Raw genomic sequence first — 24,739 nt, 5'->3', positions numbered from 1 at the left:
AAAGGGTCAACCTCACTACTTTCCTACTCAAGGGGGCAGACAAGAGGAGGTGGCAATCATATAAGCATAGCTGGCTAGCAGGGTCACTTCCACTCACTTGGGATTAGTTCTCACATATCTTATTAGAGAAGTCAATTCCCCTCATGAGGAGGGAGGAGATGCGTAGCTGGTTTGGGCACCTTCAGTAGGGTTGTTTATCTCTGATTGAGTATGAGATAAGATACATTGAATTATCTCATCGTGCAGCTTTTTTGATCCCCACCGAGGTTGAGAAGGTGAGGAGATTCATTGAGGGGTTGAATTTTAGGTATCAAGATCGCAATGACTAGGGAGGCAGAGACTAGTACTACATTTCTCCAAGTTTTGGATAGAGGGCAAAAAATTAAGCGCATTCAGGTTCAGAGCAGGGAAGCCATAGTGATGAGAGAAAAGAGGTTCCGACATTCTGGCAGTTTCAGTGGTATCGCGTTTGGAAGTAGGGATCATTTTGGGAGAGACCATTCTACATGCCAGCTCCTTCAATTTATCAGCCCGCTCGTGGCGCTCCGGTTCAGTCTTCATTCAGTGCATTACCATAGCAGAGTTCATACAACACTCTTTCAGTCCAGGGTTCTTCCAATAGGTGCTCAGGTTACAAGAGTCAGCCTCAGTTTGAGCAGCCATTCTCATCTCGATATTGTTTTGAGTGTGGAGAGGTGGGGCATATCAAGAAGGATTGCCCTAAGCATTGTAGAGGCACAACACAACAAGGTTCTCAGACCTTTACTCCAGCACCAGTTGTTACACCACCAACCCCACCGGTTAGAGGGGGAGCCCAGGAAGTCCTCAGGTCATCCCAGAGGCGGAGGTCAGTCGGGTAGTGGTCAGACCCGCTATTATGCATTCCCGGGTAGGCTCAAGGCGAAGGTTTCTGATACAGTTATTACAGGTATTATTTTAGTTTGACACGGAGATGCATCCGTTTTATTTGATCCCGGTTCTACGTATTACTATGTGTCATCAAACTTTATATCATATTTGGATTTTCCTGGTCGTTCTCTTGATATCCATGTTCATCTATCTACACATGTCAGTCGCTATATTATGGTGGATCATGTGTATCGGTCTTGTGTAATTACAATTGGGGGTTATGAGACTAGTGTTGATATTCAATTGATATTCAATTGGGTATGGATTGGTTATCTCCATGCCATGCTATTCTTGATTTTCATGCTAAGATTGTGACGTTGGCTATGCCAGGGTTACCGTGGTTGGAATGGAGAGATTCTCTTGGTCATACTTCTAGTAGAGTGATTTTCTTTCTGAAGGCTCAGCAGACCTATCGGACATGCCATCCAATAGGGATATTGACTTTGGTATTCATTTGATGTCGGTCACTCAGCCCATATCTATTACATTGTATCGTATGGATCCAACTGAGTTAAAGGAATTGAAGGAACAATTGCAAGAGTTATTGGATAAGGGGTTTATCAAGCCTAGTGTATCACCTTGGGGTGCACCAGTGTTATTTGTAAAGAAGAAGGATGGCTCAATAAGGATGTGCATTGACTATAGGCAATTGAACAAAGTCACCACCAAGAACAAGTATCTACTACCTCACATTGATGACTTAATTGATCAGATACATGATGCTAGGGTGTTCTCAAAGATTGACTTGAGATTGGGGTACCATAAGTTAAAGATTAGGGCTTCGGACATTCCTAAGACGACTTTCTGGACTCGTTGTGGGAACTATAAGTTTTTAGTGACGTCTTTTGGTTTGACTAATGCCCCAGCAACTTTCATGCATTTGATGAACAATGTATTCTAGCCTTATTTGGATTCATTTATCATTGTGTTCATTGGTGATATCTTGGTATATTCTCGTAGTGCTGACGAGCACAAGCAATATTTGAGGATTGTGCTCCAAATTTTAAGTTTACCGCTACAGAGTTCAGAGTTGGCCTAAATCTTTTACCGCTACAGAGATCGGGAGTTTCTTAAATTTGGTTGGGTTTTGTCATTGCTTCATGGAGGGTTTTTTTTCTATTGCAACTTAATTGACTCAGTTGAATCAGAAGGGTGCTCCTTTCAGATGGTCTGACGAGCATGAAGAGAGCTTTCAGGAGCTCAAGACTGCTTTGACTACGACTCCATTTTTGGTATTGCTTTCAGGATCGGGGATGTATACTATTGTGATGATTTCCGTGTTGTTCTTTGTTGTATGCTGATGCAGGACTATGGGGGTAATTGTCTACGTATCACGCCAATTAAATCCCCATAAGAAGAATTATCCGATGCATGATTTGGAGTTAGCAACTATTGTATGCGCTCAAGATTTGGAGGCATTATTTGTATGGCATGTCTTGTGAGGTATACACAGATCATCAGAGTCTTCAACACCTGTTTAAGCAAAAAAATTTGAATTTTAGGTAGTGAAGATGATTTGAGCTGTTGAAAAATTATGAAATCACTATTCTTTATCATACGAGAAAGTTTAATGGGGTAGCAAACGCCTTGAGTAGAAAGGTGGAGAGTATGGGGAGTTTGGAATTCATTCCAGCCGTGGAAAGACCTTTAGATATGGATGTTCAGGTGATGGCCAATAAATTAGTGAGTGGGTATTTCTAAGCCGAGTAGAGTCATTGCTTGTGTTGTTTCATAGTCATCCTCATTTGAGCACATTAAGGCTTGCCAATACGATGATCCCCATTTCCTTGTCATTAAGGACACGGTACAAAAAATTGGTACTAAGGAGGTGACTATCAATGATGATGGGGTATTGAGGCTTCAAGGTCGGATCTGTGTTCCTAATGTGGATGGCTTGAAGGAGTTGATTTTTTAGGAGGCTCACAGTTCGTGATATTCTATTAGATGCTAGGAAGATGTATCCTGACTTGAAGTAGCATTATTAGTGATAGAGGATGAAGAAGGACATTGTTGGACATGTGTCACGGTATCTAAATTATCAGTTCAAGTATGAGCATCATGGACCAAGTGGCTTGATCAAAGGTTAGATATACCAGAATGAAAATGGGAGCGTATCACTATGGATTTTGTGGTAGGGTTGCCACAGACTTTGAGGATATTTGATTATGTTTGGGTCATTGTGAACAAATTGATCAAATCTGCATATCTTATTCTAGTCATGACGTCCTACACATCGGAGCAGTTTGCTTTGATCCACATTAGAGAGATTATCCGCCTGCATGGTGTGCCTATGTCTATCATCTCAGATCGGGGTAATCAGTTTACATCGCACTTTTGGAGAGTTGTTTAGCATGAGTTGAGCACACATATGGAGTTGAGTACTGCATTTCACCCTCAGACGGACGAACAGTCTGAGCAGACCATTTAGATCCTGGAAGATATGTTGAAAGCCTATGCTATAGATTTTGGAGGCCAGTGGGATCAATTTCTACCATTAACAGAGTTCGCCTACAATACCAACTATCATTTTGGTATCTAGATGGCCCTGTATGAGGCATTATATGGTAGGCGATATCATTCTTTGATGGGTGGTTTGATCCTGGGGAGGCTAGGTTGTTGGGCACATATTTGGTCCGAGATGCTCTGGAGAAGCTGAAGTTGATTTAGGATCAGCTTGATACTGTGCAGTCTAGACATATTAGTTATGCTGATAGGAAGGTTGTGATGTGGCTTTCATGGAAGGTGAAAGAATTCTTCTTAGTGGCACTTTTACCCACTCGGTCGAAGGGCAGAATATTTAAGTTGTGATTTTGGGACTTTTACCCACTTTTTCATATTTTGAGCCCTAGACTTCGAGAGTGGGAGATCTTGAAGAGCAATTTTACTACACCATTGGAGGTAAGGAATTTATACTTGTATTTGAATTTATATCATAATTTTTCTTGGACTTCTACACCTAAAAGTATATGAATTTTAAAGAGAAATTTGGGGGATTTTTACTATAATTAAGTGAATAATTGATATTTGAACCCTGATTTGGAGTTAGTTTTGGATCAAACTTGTATATTTGGACTCGTATTCAAATAGGTAGTCAAAATTTGTGAGTTTTGTAGGATTTCGAGAAGCAGGCCCGGGTTGACTTTTTGCTTGACTTTATATATTTGATTAAAAATTTGAGCTTTATTGTTTGAAATTAATTTTTATGGCTTTGTTTGACATTATTGGGTTAAATTTGATTAGATTCGAGCCTTTTGGAGTTAGATTGTTGATGATTGGGCATTTTGGTGATTTTTATCTTACCGAGCGAAGATAAGTCTCTTGGTAACCTTGTTAAGAGGGAAACCCCTAGGATTTGACTTGATTACTACGTGTTTAATATATTGCGGGTGGTGTATATACAGGATGACGAGCGTATATAAACTTATCAAGTTTGTATCATGACCGGGGCTGTATTGTGATACTTTATGCCTTGTTTTAGTTATGTGCTCATCTTGATTCATGATTGGTTCGGCTTATATGACTATGTTGCTCTCCTATTTATGTTAGAGATCATGCCTAGGTTTATGATTATTATGAAGGCATAAGAGTTTATTCTTGATATGTTGAATTGTTTGAATCATCTGTAATCATATAGAAATTTTACGAGCATATATTCGTATGTTTATTATTTAGTCCTTGTGTATTTTTTATCTATAATTCTTGGGCATATACATGCGTATTATATTGGGTGCTTGTTTTGAGATGAGATTGTGGCGCGAAAGGTAATATCGTATGGATGAAATATAGTTATGGCACGCAGGACATGATGAACGGATATTTGATTATAAGTGAGCTATTAAGATCCTTTTTGTGTTTGGATAAGGATCTGTCCCCTGGGAGTCAAGTGATTACTCATGTTACTTTGGACTATGTGAGCATGACCGATACATGGATTGTGTATCAGGTCGATACATGAATTTTGTTCAGGTTATGGTGATACATAGATTTTGTATCGTAGTACATGGATCTTGTACTGGTTTGAGCATGCATAGATATCTTTGACTCATTCAGAAGTATTCATTTAGGTTCTAATTGTTGCATGGCTTCTTTATATGTTATTTAGGAGCCTCAGCTCCATTGATTGAAGCATGCTATCTTCAAATACTATATCTAAACAACGTTATGATTATCTCTTGTACTGAAAAATCATGCTTTATACTCTCGATTTTTGATATATTTGATACTTTTCATTCATGATATTTCTACCCTTTTTGTTGCGAGTATTTGGATGCATCTAGCCTCACCACTACTTCATCGAGGTTATACTTGACACTTATTGAGTACCAATTGTGTTGTACTCGTACTATTCTTCTGCACATCTTTTTGTGCAGATCCTCAGGTGGGTGCTAGCGGAGCCTCTTGTCAAGCTTAAGCGATTCCACGAAGACTTAGGGTGAGCCGCATTTCATGGATTCATTTCGCAGTGCCCGAGTCCCTGTCCAGTTTATCATTTCCTGTCTATTTTGTTATTTCAGACAACTTTATTTATGTATTCAGACTTTACTTAATCTGTAGTTGCTCGCGAACTTGTGCCACCTAGTTCTTGTGTGTTATACCCTTTTGGTCATGTTCGACAATATTTTGACTGTATCAGATATTTTACAGTTTTGACATTATTTCTGTCCTTATTTATGATATGACTCTATTAATTAAAGAAATATGGAATATATTTTGTAATTGTGGATTGGCTTGCTTAACAAGTAACGTCTAAGCGTCGTCACGACCTAAAATGGGGTTCTGGGTCGTGACAAAGTCATATTCCATTTTGAATACAAATATTAGGAGTTCTTAAGAATAGTTCAAATAAAGAATATTAATAAAAAAAACTTTTAGTTAATTTTAAAGTTTTAAATATTAACAAATTATTAAATGATAATTATATCTAATGTAAAATATGATGTACGTGTTATCTGTCATTAATGATCACAAGATTTATATTAACAGTAACAAAGAAATAGGCCACCTTAAACTTTTTGTGCATATGTGAAAAATTAAAATTAAGAATACTCACATGGTCCAAATCAAAAAGTTTAAAATATTTAGAATTTTAAAACATGCTTAATAATTTTTAGGTGTTTAATTCTACAAAATTTAAACTAAGGCAAAAACTTGGAAAAAAGTTTTCATTACATTATAATTTCTAACGTGTCAAAAAACTTTTTTTTTCTTTTCCTTTCTTTTACATGTAGCGCTAATTTAACTTCAATCTCGAATCAACTGAAGAAGCTGACAAACAACACTAACTTTATGACTTTTAAAAATATAAACGTGAAAATCATATTTAAGAAAATAGTTACACAATTTTAGTAAGGAAACATTTATAAATAAAATATTATCAAATTTATATTTTTAAATATTAAGAGTTTTTACCCAGTTCAAATAAAGAAGGATTTAACAAATAAAACTTAATTAATTTTAAGACCCTAAATATTAGAAAAATAATTATATTTACATTTACAATGTTATCCGACGTGAGGTTTATTTTTAAATGGTAAAAACGATAAACGATATTTTGCTAAGGATCTTCGTGCTCAGAAGCGTACGTAGGAATTTCGTAAGCGGTGTTGAAATTTATAGAAGAACGAAAATAAATAACTTTAGTTATCATATTTCTAGACAAGAAATAGCCTTAGTCCAATAGTTTATTGAATCTTAAGTTATAAAAGGTTCTGAGTTCAATTTTTCTTGATTATAAATTTTAACCACGTGAGAAAAATACATGCTAGTTTTTCCAGATGTGTTTTCAGCTGATCTTCCGGGCATGCCTCATGACAGAGATATTGATTTTGGCATTGATTTGTTGCCGGGCACTCAGCCCATTTCTATTCCTTCGTATCGTATGGCTCCTCCTAAGTTGAAGTAGTTGAAGGAGCAGTTACATGAGTTGCTTGATAAGGGCTTCATTCGGCCCAATGTGTCACCTTGGGGTGCTCCTGTCTTGTTTGTGAAGAAGAATGATGGTTCTATGCGTATGTGCATTGATTATCGCTAGCTGAACAAAGTTACAGTGAAGAACATATATCCATTACCTCGTATTGATGACTTATTTGACTAATTACAAGGTGCTAGAGTGTTTTTCAAGATTGACTTACATTCCGGCTATCATCAGTTGAAGATTTGGGAGCCGGATATCCCGAATACTGCTTTCAGGACTCGGTATGGTCACTATGAGTTCCTTGTGTTGTTATTTGGGCTGATCAATGCCCCAATAGCTTTTATGCACTTGATGCACAGTGTGTTCCGGCCCTATCTTGACTCATTCATCATCGTGTTTATTGACGACATTCTGGTGTACTCCTGGACTCAGGAGGATCATGAGAAGCACCTGATGACTGTGCTTCAGACCCTGAGAGAAAAGTGGTTATATGCAAGATTTTCAAAGTGTGAGTTTTGGCTAGACTCAATGGCAATCTTGGGTCATGTAGTATCGAGTGATGGGATCCTGGTGGATCCGAAGAAGGTGGAAGCAGTGCAGAGTTGGCCTAGACCGTCATCATCTACGGAGATCCGGAGTTTTCTTTATTTGGCGGGGTATTACCGTCGTTTTGTAGAGGGATTCTCATCTATTGCAACACCTATGGCCAGGCTGACCCAGAAGGGTGCTCCGTTCAGTTGGACAGAGGAGTGTGAGGAGAGCTTTCAGAAGCTCATGACAGCTTTGACTACAACCCCAGTATTGGTATTGCCTACAGGTTTGGGGTCTTATACAGTATATTGTTATGCATCGCGGATTGGTCTCGGTGCGATGTTGGTGCAGGACGGTAGGGTGATTTCCTACACGTCCAGACAGCTGAAGGTGCATGAAAAGAACTATCATGTCCATGACCTTGAGTTAGCAGCTATTGTTCATGCCTTGAAGATATGCCGGCACTATTTGTACAGTGTTCCTTGTGAGATCTACACCGATCACCGGAGTTTATAGAATTTGTTCAAGCAAAACGATCTTAATTTGCTTTAGAGGAGGTGGTTAGAGCTGCTTAAGAATTATGATATCACCATTTTGTACCACCCTGGGAAGGCCAATATGGTGGCCGATGCTTTGAGTCGTCGGGCAGAGAGTTTGGGGAGCTTAGTATATCTACCAGCAATAGAGAGGCCCATGGCGTTGGATGTTCAGGCCTTATCCGGCCAGTTTGTGAGATTGGATATTTCTGAGCCGAGTCGAGTATTCGCTTGTGTGGTATCTCAGTCTTCTCTTTATGATCGTATCAGGGAGCGTCAATATGATGACCCTCATCTTCTTGTCCTTAAGGACACAGTCCAACACGATGATGCTAAGGAGGTCACTATTGGGGATGATGGTGAATTGAGGATGCAGGACATACTGTGTGTGCCTAATGTGAATGGTTTGCGTGAGTTGATTCTCTAGAGGCTCACAGTTCGTGGTACTCCATTCATCCGGATGCTGCGAATATGTATCAGGACTTGAGGCAGCATTACTGGTGGAGGAGGATGAAGAAGGACATAGTGGAGTTTGTGGCGCGGTGTCTAAATTTCCAGCAGGTTAAGTATGAGCATCAGTGGCCAGGTGGATTGCTTCAGAAGATAGAAATTCCGGAGTGAAAATGGGAGCGGATCACTATGGATTTAGTTGTTGGACTCCCACGGACCCACCGGAAGTTTGACGCAGTTTGGGTGATTGTGGATAGGCTGACCAAGTCAGCTCATTTCATTCCCATGATGACTACCTATTCTTCCAAGCAGTTGGCTCGAATTTATATCCGCGAGATTGTCAAGCTTCATGACGTACCGGTATCTATCATATCTGACTAGGGTACGCAGTTTACATCACAGTTCTAGAGGGCTGTACAACAGGAGTTGGGTGCTCGGGTTGAGCTGAGCACAACATTTCACCCTCAGACGGATGGACAGTTCGAGCGCACTATTCAGATACTGGAGGATATTCTCTATGCGTGTGTGATAGATTTTTGAGGTTCTTGGGATCAGTTCTTGCCACGTGCGGAGTTTGCCTACAACAACAGTTATCAGTCGAGCATCCAGATGGCATCGTACGAGGCTCTGTATGGTAGGCATTGTCGGTCTCCTGTGGGTTGGTCCGAGCCGGGCGAGGCTAGATTATTGGGTACAGACTTGGTTCAGGATGCCCTGGATAAGGTGAAGGTAATTCAGGATCGACTTTGCACAACCCAGTCCAAACAGAAGAGTTATGCAGATCGGAAGGTTCGCGATGTTGCATTCATGATTGGAGAGCGGGTCTTGCTCCGGGTTTCACCTATGAAGGGCGTTATGAGGTTCGGGAAGAAGGGAAATCTGAGCCCAAGGTTCATTGGTCCATTTGAGGTGTTGCGGCGAGTAGGAGAGGTTGCTTATGAGCTTGCCTTACCTCCCGGTCTAACAGGAGTTCATCCGGTATTTCATGTTTCTATGCTCCAGAAGTATCACGGTGATCCTTCTCATGTGTTGGATTTCAGCTCAGTCCAGCTGGACAAGGATCTATCTTATGTTGAGGAGCCAGTGGCTATTTTGGACAGGCAGGTTCGAAAGCTGAGGTCAAAGAACATTGCTTGTGTGAAGGTTCAGTGAAGGGGTCAGTCGGTCGAGGAGGTGACTTGGTTGACCGAGAAGGATATGCGCAACCGTTATCCTCATCTTTTCACCACTTCGGGTATGTCTTTATGCTCGTTCGAGGACGAACAGTTGTTTTAGAGGGTGGATGTAACGACTAGGACGGAACTGCTCTGATACTACTTCTGTCACGACCCAAACCGATGGGCCGCGACGGGCACCCGGTACCTTACTCAACCGAATACCAACATAACGTATCTTCTTGTATCATGCTATCATGGGTAAATGAGACGGAAAGGCTGTCGTAGGATAACTAGAATAAAACATGTAATACCAACTTGGGCCTATAAGACCAAAATGATCACTCGTACACTAAACGTAGGCCAACAAGGCCATACAATCTTTTACGTACATGGCATATGTCTACAAGCCTCTAAGAGTAGATAAATACCATAAAGGTTAGGACAGTGGCCCGCCATACTAAGCAATATACGTTTGAATCATACTGACCAAATAGGCAACTCCGGAGCAAATGGAGCGCACCAACATCTTCCGCTGAGATGATAGCCTACTTGGAGAACTCTCAACCTGTCTATCGGGACCTGCGGGCATGAAACACAGCATCCCCAGGCAAAAGGGAAGTCAGTGCAAATAAAGTACCGAGTATGTAAGGCATGACATTAGTATATAAAATACATGAAAGAAACATGGAGTAAAGAAATCAACCTGTAATTCTGAATAGCTCTGTGAATCATGAAAATTTATAATGTCATGCATGTGCGTATAAATTCCATACATGCATAGGTATATACGTACATAACATCATCAAGCCTCTGAGGGCATCCCATCATATCATCTCATCCACTGTGGGCAAAATCATCAACGTATACCAACTGATCAGGTAGTGGTGTGTATATAACGCCATAACCTTTTCCCATATCCCATATACATATAATATACGCGTATATAACGCCCTCTGGTCATGGGTCAATGTACATGTATAAATGCATGAAATGCATAAGAAATACGTTAATAAGATTTCTCGAATATCATAAAATCAATATGCCTTTCGGACAAACTTTATCAAATACGTATTTTTATGAGACCCATGAACAGAGGATATAATAATAATTCACATGGAGAATCAAGAATATAGACACCCCTAGTATTTCTATGAATAGAGTCATTTATGAAAGTTGCGTATTTTGCTCGTTTCATTTGTATCATTTGGATCATGCCAAAAAGAAAGAAGGGATAGCCTTAACATACCTTAACTCCATTGAGTCCTTAATACCTTCCAAGAAATTCTTCAAACAACTCAATTCAATCTACCACATCATAAGAAGATTAAAAATCAGTGCTGAGTAAAGGCTAAGTCCTCAACCTAAACTAGTAGATCGTTTACGTAAATTTGGGCAGTATCTCCCCTGTAACTAGGCCCTCCTCCAATACAATATACCAACAACAAAAAGAACACAACAATAACAACATGTAAGCATCATTTTTCAACCTTATCTCCATCATTATATACCACAAAACAGCCCACACACCCTAATCACTTCATACATAAAGCGACAACCAAAGTAGTGTCAAACAACTTAAAATAATATAACGACGAACAACCAGCCCACCATTACATCATTATGTGGTATTTATCCACACCATTTGTCCTCCAAAACTCCATTAAACATTAAAAAAATATACAACCCAAAGGCAACACGAAACATCCCACAAAACAGTCCACTGCACGTCAAATAACTCAAACTCACGGCTTCCGATCACCGTCCCGTGAGTTCTAACTATTAGGAAACGAATTTATCAACATTACTTGATATTTAAATACTTAAATACAGAAAGTACATGTTTTCTTAACTATAAAGTACCTTCCAAAACTCAAACTACAAAGAAAAAGAGAGGCAATATAGCGATACTTACGTCGTAGGGATCGTTTTAATGTTATCGCTTCTTGATTCCGTGCCCGGGATGATAATATTGTTTGAAACACTATTAGAGAGCTCAAGGATAAGTTATATGGTGTTATCTAGTCAGGTTATATGTAGAAATGAATAGAGAGACGAGTTAAGACATATATATATACTAAACGTTTGAAAAGTCAAAAGGTGCTAGCTTGGCACCCTCACATTCGCCCATCTTCCGACGCTTATATCTTTTTATCAGGATGTTGTATGAACAAACGGTTAAGTGAGTTGGAAACTACATTCCAAGATATTCAATTTGGTATATAATAAGTCCTAAAAAGACCTCATATATCACACGAAATGTATTTCTCAAAAAGCTCTATTTCAGGGCAAATCCTTAGTCGATTCTTCTGCAACTTTAATCAGATTTTTTCAGATTTTATATTTTCTATCCAAATATCATATATATCCATATTATGACTATAAAATTATTTAAATCATGATTAACAAGTCTCATATTCATTACGTCACATTAGGACGCATAGGGTGTAACAATCTTCCCCCTTAGAAACATTCGTCCTCGATTGTTAAAATCCCATAAATCTATAGAAATTTTGGCAAAGTCTCCTCTGTAAAGGTACTACAACCAACCTGTCACATATTAAACCCAATAGTACAAAGCCACACAGGGCCACAATCATCAATAACACCAATGGCCTCACACGACCAATAACAATAACTAACATAAGAATCAAGTACCATATACGTACCTAAAGGATGTGATGTGTTAGTCTGATCCTCCTCCGGAAGTGGAAACAAGTGAGGATACCTAGTCTTAATCTTCTTCATCTTCCCAAGTCATATCCTTCACATTATTGTTAATCCAAAGTACTTTAACTGAAGCTACATCCTTAGTTCTTAATCTCTGAACTTGTTTATCTAGTATAACAATGTGAGCTTTCTCATATGATAGCTACTTTGTAACCTGAACATCGTCAATTGGAATGACTTTAGAGGGATCTCCAATATACCTACGGAGCATAGACACATGAAATACTGGATGTACAGACTCCAACTTGGAAGGCAAGTCTAACTCATATGCTACTTGGCCTACTCTGCGTATAATCTTATAAGGTCCAATGTACCGAGGGCTAAGCTTTCCTTTCTTACCGAATCTCATAACGCCTTTCATCGGTGATACCTTTAGGAATACCCAGTCATCTACCTGAAACTCCAAGTATCGTCGTCGATTATCTGCATAGGACTTCTGAAGACTCTGTGCTGCTAATAGTCTTTCCCTTATAAGCTTAATCTTCTCAACTGCCTGTTGTATCAACTCTAGTCCTACTAACTTAGTTTCCCCAATCTTGAACCATCCTATAGGAGACCTACACTTTCATCCGTAAAGAGCTTTGTATGGAGTGGAAGATGATCATCCTAGCTACCCCTGAAGTCCATCACACAAGTCCGTAGCATATCCTCCGATGTCTGAATACTACGTTCAGCCTGACCGTCTGTCTAGGGATGAAATGTTGTACTAAGACTTACCATAGTCCCTAATCCTTTTGTAAGGACCTCCAAAAATTAGTTGTAAACTGAGCACCTCTATCCGAGATAATAAATATAGGGACACCATAAAGTCGTACTATCTCCCTAATGTAAAGCCTTGCATAATTCTCTGCTGAATAAGTAGTCATGATGGACAGAAAATGGGCTACTTTTTTTTAAGTCTATCGACAATAACCCATATATAATCGAACTTACGTTGGGTATGAGGTAAGCCTATGATGAAATCCATATTAATCACTTTCTATTTCCAAGTCGGAATCTCTATAGCCTGTAATAATCCACCAGGTTTCTGATGCTCAATCTTAACCTGCTGACAATTAGGTCACTGAGCAACAAACTCTGCTATATACTTCTTCATTCCGTCCCACCAGTATATTCCCATGATATCATGATATATCTTTGTCGCTCCTGGATGAATAGAATAACGAGAATAGTGAGCTTTTCCCATAACCTGTTGACGCAACCCTGCAACATTAGAACACATAATCGACCTCGAAATCTGAGGACTCCATCTCCTGCAATCTCAAATGGTGTATTCTCCTTCTGAGGGGATGCATCTCTATAATGAGTTAGCACAGGATCCTCATACTGGCGTTCCTTCACTTCAGTTACTAAAGAGGATGTTACCGTGTCCTGAATAGTAACTCTGTTATCACTTGAGTCCAGTAATCGAACTCCAAGACTAGCTAGTTGATGAATCTCATGGGCTATCCCACACTTCTCTGGCTATAAATATGACAGGCTACCCATAGATTTACGGCTGAGGGCGTCAGCTACTACATTCGCCTTCCCCGGATGGTATAAAATATCAACATCATAGTCTTTTAGTAGCTCCAACCATCTCCTTTGGCATAAATTCAATTCCTTTTGATTGAAGCTATATTGAAGGCGCTTATGATCCGTATAGATATCTACATGAATTCCATACAAATAGTGCCTCTACATCTTTAGTGCATGAATCACTGCGGCTAACTCTAAATTGTCGGTCGGATAATTCTTCTCGTGCTTTCTTAGTTGTCTTTAAACATAAGCAATTACTTTTTATGGTTATTCTGCCACTTGTTGCATGAATACATGGCTTATCTCATTGCCCACAAATACTGGAATTTCCTGTAACTCATATGATCTCAAATATCATCTTTTGATTTTTTTTTCGACACTTTCTTATGGAATGCATACATGTTGTTGTGAGACTGTTGTTATAAGACCATTTCTTCCTTATGTCACTATGCTTAAGTTGAAGCCTTCTTCCTTATTCCCTCAACTAGTCTTTCTTTGTAGTACTTAAGAGAGACCCTTTGACTTCTGTAAAGCTGCGAGCTTATTACATCGTATACCTGAAAGAATGTTTGACGTTCTTACTCGCCTATAATTATCCTTAATTACTTACCTTCGCGCCCTTATGCTCGTAAGGTTGATTCTGAACTGAAATATTTTTGACTGTCTTCTCAGTGGCACCATTTGTTTTTGTAACACTTATACCGAACCTTTAACAACCCCAACTCCTATCTGAATATTTCTCAAGGATTACGATGTCATCATATTTGCGAGACTGAATTCCCTATGTTGGGTTTCACTATGTTTATCTTGCACAACCTATTGATTTGTTTGTATCCTCTTGTTTAGCCATGGCTAGGCTCTTTCTGAATCAATTACTAACTACACGTTAGTCCATTCTCATATCTATATTCTGTGTAATCTCTCTTGGGTTATATCCTTTGTCTTAACTTACCCCGCACACTAGCTCCTTATGTATCCAATGTTCATTTGTACTTATTTATCAATAACATCTACTGATGGAACCTTTACTGCCTCTCCCCGTCGCCATGCTTACATAATGTTCTGGAGTCGTAACATATCCGTAGGATCTGAATAAATGCAATCTCATATCTTTTGCCTTTCTACCACATTCTTACTTTACTATTCCATAGTTACCTTAACCACATAACTCTGACTTAATACCATATCACACCATCTTCTCCCCTTTAGGGGAGTACTAATATTTATTGCTATGAATATTTACCTATAAATGTTTCACCTCTTCATATTTGGCATCTTTTCACATCTTCACAAACTCTTACTTGCCTTGCGGTAACCCTTCTGTACCAGGGATAATTTAATTTCTTACACACAAAGGTGACACCTAGTGTAACTGGCACACTTAGTCCCTTAAGCTTAACTCTGCTCACAGCGCTTGTTTTAGGGAAACGTCTTCCTGAATGATCTTTAAAAGTTATTCTTTTGTTGTCCATTCAATTATCTCCCGGAACGCGATCTCTGAAACTCTCATGATTTTAACTATTATCAAATCCTTCGGTCCCAAATTCATGTTCAGTTTATCTTATTTACTAGCCCATACTAATTTCTATTACTCCAAGGGTCTAAATTTTCCTTCTGGTAATCATGTATGAGTCAACAACTCATTTCTCAAAATGAGGACATGACTTTATGGCTTATACTCTTTTATTTCCTCAAGGCTTGTAACTTCTAGTCTTTTCCTTCACTTGACTATAGAATCTGTAGTCTTGTCATGTTTTGATTTACCGTTATCATCCATTTATCACATCTTACTCATAATGCTTCATTTACTTTCTTCTTATTTTTCTGCTAATATTTCTATCTATCACCTTATTATGAAAACTTCTTCAAAATATTCTTTCACTTTTAGCTCCCCCCCTCCCCCCTGATTCAACTCATTGGCTCTTCGAGTCGCCTAACACTCTCTCTTTACTAGGGACGAGAGCCATACAAAGGTAAATATTTATCCTTTCTTGGATTCCAATGCCAATCTTCTAAACTTTCTGAACATTCTAGTATTCATATCTGATTGTACTATTCTAGAGTGCACCATCTGGGTATCTCACAAGGAGAACCATTACCATGTTTGCAATATCCCTCGGAAATGTGAGCTAATGATAACAATCCATCCACAATTTTGGGTTACTCTAACCCCAGCTAGATGCTGATATCCCATCATTCTCTTAAATTATATCTATTAGCTCCCATAGGACATAATTGAGATATGTGTGATCAATTATATATATCTCTGTTATTGTTGAAAGTAACTCAGAATGTTTATATTTCTCTGCCTGAATTGTAAATACATATAATCTTCACTAACTGGGTATCGCGTACCCTTCTTCACCTTGCTTCTTTTTGCTTGTTGAAACTTATATCTACCTTATGATTCTCTCATTGCTTTTTACGATAGGGCTAGATAGATATTCATGCCTTAGGGTTGCTTATCAATAGGCTCACACGTCGAGGTACACACATATCTACTAAATGCCTTACATTTACTCATCATAAGCATGATGCAAAATCGAGTTCCTCTCACTCAACTCTTCCACAGCCACATTCAATCTCTTACCAACTCTTTTTCTGGATGTAGATGTCGTTGTATAACGAATAAAATAGAACATAGGAGTTTGAATTTCTTACAACTGAGCTCTACCACATGATCTAGATTAAGAAGAAAGAGTGACAGTCCTAAATACCTTGTAGCCTTCTACTTATAAGTGTGGTGCACAACACACCCATAAACAAGACTCTACTAGACACGGCTTGTAGACTCCCTAGAACATAACTGCTCTGATACCATTTCTGTTACGACCCAAACCGATGGGCCGCGACGGGCACCCGGTACCTTACTCAACCGAATATCAACATAGCGTATCTTTTTGTTTCATGCTATCATGGGTAAATGAGATGGAAAGGCTGTCGTAGGATAACTAGAATAAAATATGTAATACCAACTTGGGCCTATAAGACCAAAATGATCACTCGTACACTAAACGTAGGCCGACAAGGCCATAAAATCTTTTACGTACATGGCATATATCTACAAGCCTCTAAGAGTAGATAAATACCATAAAGGTCGGGATAGTGGCCCGCCATACTAAATAATACACGTCTGAATCATACTGACCAAATAAGCAACTCCGGAGCAAATGGAGCGCACCAACATCTTCCGCTGAACTGATAGCCTACTTGGAGAACTCTCAACCTGCCTATCGGGACCTGCGGGCATGAAACTCAGCGTCCCCAGGAAAAAGGTACGTCAGTACAAATAAAGTACCGAGTATGTAAGGCATGACAGTAGTATATAAAATATATGAAAGAAACATGGAGTAAAGAACTCAACCTGTAATTCTGAATAGCTCTGTGAATCATGAAAATTGATAATGTCATGCATGTGCGTATAAATTCCATACCATGCATAGGTATATGCGTACATAACATCATCAAGCCTCTGAGGGCATCCCATCATATCATCTCAGCCACTGTGGGCAAAATCATCAACGTATACCAGCTGATCAGGTGGTGGTGCGTATATAACGCCTTAACCTTTCCCCATATCCCATATACATATAATATACGCGTATATAACGCCTTCTGGTCATGGGTCAATGTACATATATAAATGCATGAAATGCATAAGAAATACATTAATAAGATTTCTCGAATATCATAAAATCAATATGCCTTTCGGACAAACCTTATCAAATACTTATTTTTCTGAGACCCATGAACAGAGAATATAATAATAATTAACATGGGGAATCAAGAATATAGATACCCCTAGTATTTCTATGAATATAGTCATTTATGAAAGTTGCGTATTTTGTTCGTTTCGTTTGTATCATTTAGATCATGCCAAAAAGAAATAAGGGATAACATTAACATACCTTAACTCCATTGATCCTTAATACCTTCCAAGAAATTCTTCAAACAACTCAATTCAATCTACCACATCATAAAGAGATTCAAAATCAGTGTTGAGTAAAGGCTAAGTCCTCAACCTAAACTAGTAGCTCATTTACGTAAATTTGGGCAGCATCTCCCCTGTAACTAAGCCCTCCTCCAATACCATATACCAACAATATCAAGAACACAACAATAACAACATGTAAGCATCATTTTCCAACCTTATCTCCTTCACAATATACCACAAAATAGCCCATACACCCTAATCACTTCATACATAAATTGAGAACCAAAGTAGTGTCAAACAACTTTAAAAAATGTAACGACGAACGACCAGCCCACCATTCCATCATTATGTGGTGTTTATCCACAACATTTGTCCTCCAAAACTCCATTCAATAGTAGAAAAATATACATCCCAAAGGCAACACGAAACATCCCACAAAATAGTTCACTACAAGTTAAATAACTCGAACTCACGGCTTCCGATCACCGTCCCGTGAGTTCTAACTATTAGAAAATAAATTTATCAACATTACTTGATATTTAAACACTTAAATACAGAAATTACACGTTTTCTTAACTATGAAGTACCTTCAAAAACTCAAACTACAAAGAAAATGAGAGGCCATATAGGGATACTTACGTCGTAGGGATCGTTTTAGTGTTATCGCTTCTTGATTCCGTTCTCGGGGTGAAAATATTGTTTGAAACACTATTAGAGAGCTCAAGGATAGGTTTTATGGTGTTCTCTGGTTAGGTTATATGTATAAGGTTCTATGTATAAATGTAGAGAGAGACGAGTTAAGACATATATATCAACGTTTGAAAAGTCAAAAGGTGCTAGCTTGACACCCTCTCATTCGCCCATATTCCGACGCTTATATCTTTTTACGGGTGTCGTATGAACTAACGGTTAAGTGCGTTGGAAACTACATTCCAAGACCTTCAATTTGGTATATAATATGTCCAAAAAGACCTCATATAGCACACGAAATGTATTTCTCAAAAAGCTCTATTTCAGGGCAAATCCTTAGTCGGTTTTTCCGCAACTTTAATCTGATTTTTCCAAACTTTATATTTTCTATCAAAACATCATATATAGCCATATTATGACTTTAAAATCATTTAAATCAAGATTAACAAGTCTCATATTCATTATGTCACCTTGGGACGCACAGGGTGTAACAGATCCCCTATTAACTGCTTCCCCCATATCTTTTTCTACTTATGTGACTTGTCGGGAGGTTTTATTTTTGGTTTCGGAGTGTTTTGGGACACTCAGTCCCTAAACGGAAGTTTAAGCCTTAGAATTTGACCGTAGTCGGAACAGTATAAAGACGACTCCGGAATGGAGTTCCGTCGGTTCCGTTAGTTTCGTTGGGTGATTTTGGACTTAGGAGCATGTCCGGACTATAAATTTGAGGTATGTAGCGGATTTAGGCTTGGAATGGCGAAAGTCGAATTTTTGAAGATTTTAACCGGTAGTGGACTTTTTTATATCGGGATCGGATTCTGATTCCGGAAGTTGGAGTAGGTCCGTAATGTTGAATATGACTTGTGTGCAAAATTTGAGGTCAATCGGACGTGGTTTGATAGGTTTCGACACGAGTTTTAGAAGTTGGAAGATTTGGAAGTTCATTAAGTTTGAATTGGAGGGCGATTCGTGTTTGTACCATTGTTTGATGTGATTTAAGGGCTCGACAAAGTTTGTATGGTGTTATAGGACTGGTTGGTATGTTTGGTTGAGGTCCCGGGGGCCTAGGGTGAGTTTCGGATGCTTAACGGATCGAAATTTGGACTTGTGTAATTGCTGAAGCTTTCAAGCTTCTGGTGTTTTCGCACCTGTGGTGGGGTGACCGCAGGTGCGGACTCACACGTGCGAGAGGAGGATCGCAGATGCGGGCTTGAGGAGTTTGGCCTGGGTCACAGGTGCGACATGAAGGTCGCAGGAGTGGAGTCGCTTCTGTGGAAGCTTGAACGCAGAAGCGGAAAGGCCTGGGAGGTTTGGGATCGCAAGAGTGGAAGGGTCTCCGCAGAAGCGAGATCGCAAGTCCGATCCCTGGTCCGCAAAAGTGAAAACCCCTGGCCATGAGTGGAATCCGCACCTGCGATGGTTTTGCCGCAGGTGCGGCATCGCAGGTGTGACTATGGGTCCGCAGGTGCAAGATCGCTGGGCAGAAAAGAGGAAAGTTTGAGGGTTTGGTCTCATTTTCATTTTGGGACTTTGAAAGCTCGGATTTGGGCGATAATTTGGGAGATTTTCAGAGGAAGCTTTTGAGTAACGATTCTTAACTCATTTATGGTTATATTCCACTAATCTATAGTTGATTTCATCATTTAATTAAGGAATTTGGTTGAGAAATTTTGGAAAACTTTGGAAGGTTCTTAAAATAATTTTTTGAGTTTTGATTCGGATTTTGATATCGGATTTGGATAATTTTGGTACGAGTGAACTCGTGGTTGATTGGGTGTTCATATTTTTTGACTTTTACCCGATTTTGAGATGTGGGCCCTGGTCGACTTTTTGGACCATTCAGAGTTGGATAATCGAGGAAAGGGCATTCTTACTGATTGATTGAGCTTGGTTCGAGGTAAGTATCATGCCTAACTTCGTGTGGGGGAACTACCCCTTAGGATTTGAGTCTTCTATACTAATTGTAGTCCGTGTACGCGAGGTGACGAGTACGTGCTCGGACTTATTTATGAAAAATTGGCCTTTTAGGGTTCTTAGGCCCTTGTATTCACTGAATAAGCAGTTGTTCTTGTTATGATTATGCTTCTTAATTACTAATTTCACCTCTACCTGCTTAATTAGAATTAATTCACTCTTATTGTTTATTTGATTCATATGTGCCTTAACTGAAATTGTTACCTTTCTATTGCTATGTTATCCTTTCCCTAACTGCTTATCTTTATTTAAAATTACTATTATCTCTTCTGTAATTATTTATCCTTAATTAAGGTTATGATTATCTTTTCGCTTCTTCTTCTTAGCTGAATGTGTTGTATCTCTTTCCTAATTTTCCAACCTTAAAAGAAGTTAGATATCCTATATTTTAGTTGGCTTGTCCTTATTTGAAATTATTCGACTTGTGTTAGCTCCCTCGTTGTCGAACTGTATATTATGGATCGTTGTTACATAGTATTTCCTTCCTTGTTAAGCTATTCTTATTATGACTAGCATTCCCGATTGTGGCTACTCCTTGTGAATTAGTTCCTTCGTTTCTTTGAGTTCTGAAATCTTTGAGTTGACTTATTTGTCGTACCCTTGTATTATTGTCATTGTTGCTGTTGTAGTTGCTGTTATAGTTGTTGTTGGTGATACATGAGGTTTCTGTCGTGCGGTTGTTGTTATTGTGATGCACGAGGTTTCTGTCGTGCGGTTGTTGTTATGGGATTGCACGAGGTTTCTGCCGTGCTATTGTTACTATTGATATTTGCACATGTGGTGTGACAACGCGGGATATATATATGTGGGTTGTGCATGTGGCGAGACAAGGTGGAAACATTGTTATGCACATGTGCCGAGATAAGGAGGGCACTTACTTTATTATTGCACACGCGGTGAGACAAGTTGGGAACATTATTGTGCACGTGTGACGAGACAAGGCGAGCATTTACTTTACTATTGCACACGTAGCGAGACAAGATGGGCTATGTCGGGGATTGATTTGTAATGGCATGGGAGCATTCTTGTTGTTGATATTTGTATAGTGGTACACTTACCTGTGTGAGCTTTATCTTGCGAAAGTTGTGAGAAAATATTCTACGTGTTGTCCGTTCTTTTCCTTATGCTCACAAGCTGGTATGAACTATGTTAGGACACTTGCACAAGCATACACGTAGTTAAGCACTATTATCGGATAAAAGGTTTTCTTGATATTGTTGAGTATAGATGCACACCCTTGCTTACTTGCCTTCTATGTGAGAATGACTCTATTTGGCACGCGAGTCGTCAGTGCGGTTATGAGGTGTAATGAGGGCACATGATGCCAAGTGTTAGAGTTCAGGTATTGAGACCCGTGAGTTGTGATTGTCCGAGGTTCGGTACCTCGTGGAGTTTATTGACTAAAACCCAGTGTGAAAGCTGTCGTATTGTTGAGTTGTTACTTGTCCTTTCGTTATTTGTGATTATCGGACTTAGGCTGCGTTTCCGTTCATTCTTCTATGTTATTATTATGGTGTTCCGCTGATAGTTGTTATTTTCCTTCCTTATTGCAATTACCGTATTAATTGCCACTTCGCGTAGTCTTTATGTAGATATCATACTCTGTTGTTTCTATACTTATACTTGTTCAGGTTATTTAGTCCAGTAAGTATCTTGACTGTACCTCGTCACTACTCCACTAAGGTTAGTCTTGATACTTTTTGGGTACCGCCGTGGTGTACTCATACTATACTTTTACACATTTTTGTGCAGATCCAGGTATTTCAAAGTCAGTTGATCGTTAGCTAGCTGTGCGGATTGTTGCTGTGGAGACTCAAGGTAAACCTGCTGGCTGCTGCTGCGTTCGCAGGCTTCAGAGCCACCTTCCTATTTTGTATTCACACTGTTTTACCTATTTTCAAACATTTGTATTTAGAAATTTGTAGCAATCTCTGTAGAGCTTATTACTTGTACTACCGGTTTTGAGAATTGTAAATTTTATAGAGATATCTATTTCAAAAGTTGTTAGATGTTATTTATTATTGTTGTTATTCAGTAAATGTTAGGCTTACCTAATCCCTAAAATTAGGTGTCATCACGATTCCCAACGGAGGGAAAATTGGGTGCAAATATTTTGCTCATGAATTGATATTATTAAATTTACAATTCGTCATATCTCTTTAAGAGACTTGGCGAAGTGCTTAAATTGTAGAGCCAAAACAATTTTAAAGGATAACAATAATCAAACATATTTAATGGAGATGAAAAATTTACATAATATCTGAATAATTATATCATTTAATTTTGTCTTCAATAAAAGCATTCATCTTTTAGACATTACGTTATTATTTATTATTTATGAGCTATAACGTCAATGTCTTCATTAATATCTAAACTACTAAAACATTTAAAATTTTAATTTGTTATTTGAAAAACATTTGAAGAATTATGATAAAATTATTTCATAAGATATTCCCACATAATTAGTTTTCATAAATTGTAATAACACACTGAGGACTTTTGTAGGGGTAGAAAAAATTTCTTATTAAACTGGCTAAATAGGACCAACACTCATCACCTTCAAGAACATGCTAATTTGCTATAATTTTTATTTTGTTACTTAAACTCATTGTTTAATTTTATATAATTTTTTTGAAAGTTTGCCCTCGTTAATATAAGGTACGCGCGCAAAACACGCATCATGAGGCTAGTTTATCAAAAGCATGAAGCTAGAAATAATAATTTAAAATAGGTCATCTAATATAGATAGGGTAAAACTCATTTACACTCCCCAATTCTGTTATAAAAATCAAGGCCCCCCTCAATTTGAATGATAGACATTCTCCCCTTCTTATCCTTACCAATGTCTATTTTACCCTTAACTTTTTAAATCCTCCAGCTATGTAATATCTTTTCATATTATATATAATTTTAACTTACGTATTTTACCTATAGTTTAAATATTTTTATATCTTATTATAGATTTTTATTTAAGTTCATTAACATTATAAGTAGAATAATCCCTTTTTGTTGGAATTTGTTACAAAAACTATGTTCTTAATATTAAGTGCATTAAGTATATACATATGTATGTTGTGTATGTGCATGCATGCTTGTGTGTTTATTTAAGTTCTACTTCTCTCTTATTGTTTATATAAATAAACGAGTTTTGATTGTCATTAATAGAATATTTGCTAATTTGTTTTTAAAATTCATTCACACTATAAATAGATAATCTTTTTTAAATTTATTATATCTCTTTATTTATATTAATTATTTTTTCTATTACTTCCATTAAAATAAATTTATTAAGTTCTCATTCTTTTTTACAAGTAAATAGATATTAGAGTTTTGATTTCAATTAATAAAATTAAATTTTTGTATTCTGCTCATTTATTTTATTATAGAACGTCATTAACTTATGTACCCAATTACTATTTCTTACATTTCTTTTTCTTCTTGCAAATAATATATATTTTTTCATAGGTAAGTCTGTCATATAAATTTAAAATATATATATCATGATTTAAGAAGTAACAAAAAAAGAAGAAGACAAAGGTTACTAATGTAAGGGTAAAATAGGCATTTAAAAAAGAAAATTGACATATGAAAGGGAAAATATCTATTGTTCAAAATTAAGAGGAGAGTTTGATTTTTAAAGTAAAGTTGTAAATAATTTTTACCTATTTAAATATTAAAAAATAGAAGAAAATGAAATAAAATCAATAGTTCTTCTTCCTGCCAACCCACGTTCACCTTACCCCTCCCCCAACTGGTTGAGAGGTTTTATTTAATACTTAAATTTATAACAAAACAATATTTGACCAAAATACTGTCACTTAGATTGTATGCACATGTACCACTTGACAACTATCATTACTAAAGGTTTGACCCAACTTGAATCATATGGTCATGAAAAGTTTGGTAAACAAATAACGACCCAAACAGGTCTAAGGTTTCGTTGCCTTGACATCAACACGTTTAATGTAGGTATTTGGACATGATTTTATTGAATTTTTTTTTAAAAGAAAGTAATATTTAAAGTTAAAAGTTGAAAAAGAGTATCTGAAAATTAAATTAATAAGAAGATAATGTCACACACATATAATTGTGTCTGGACGTGAAAACAAAGTTAAAGTTTTATGAGTTTTTTCAAACTTTAAAATTAGTGCACCGGACTGCCCCTTTTTTTCTTTAATTATTTGAAAACAAAATCTATGGCCAAGAGGTAGTATGTAGAATACTCCATCTATTTCGCTTGTGTGCGTAAATATTTTCTTATTAGTTCAAGATTTAATAGTCAAAAAATATTATGAAATATTTAGACATAGAACATAGAAGTAGTAAGAGTTTTCATCGAAAGGAAAATAATTCGCTTAGAAAAGATCCGATACCAATAAAGAGCACACTAGCTAATCGG

The 24,739-nt window shown here is 37.8% G+C and overlaps 1 pseudogene; it reads right to left on the bottom strand.

Moving 5' to 3' along the window:
• Positions 1 to 6,129: 6,129 nt before the first annotated feature.
• LOC142177874 (small nucleolar RNA snoR97) lies at positions 6,130 to 6,228 on the bottom strand (annotated as a pseudogene).
• Between the last annotated feature and the right edge of the window lie 18,511 nt (positions 6,229 to 24,739).

This window comes from Nicotiana tabacum, chromosome 23 (genome assembly GCF_000715075.1).
Source record: "Nicotiana tabacum cultivar K326 chromosome 23, ASM71507v2, whole genome shotgun sequence".
Taxonomy (NCBI): domain Eukaryota; kingdom Viridiplantae; phylum Streptophyta; class Magnoliopsida; order Solanales; family Solanaceae; genus Nicotiana; species Nicotiana tabacum.
This window is presented reverse-complemented; position numbering and strand designations above follow the sequence as displayed.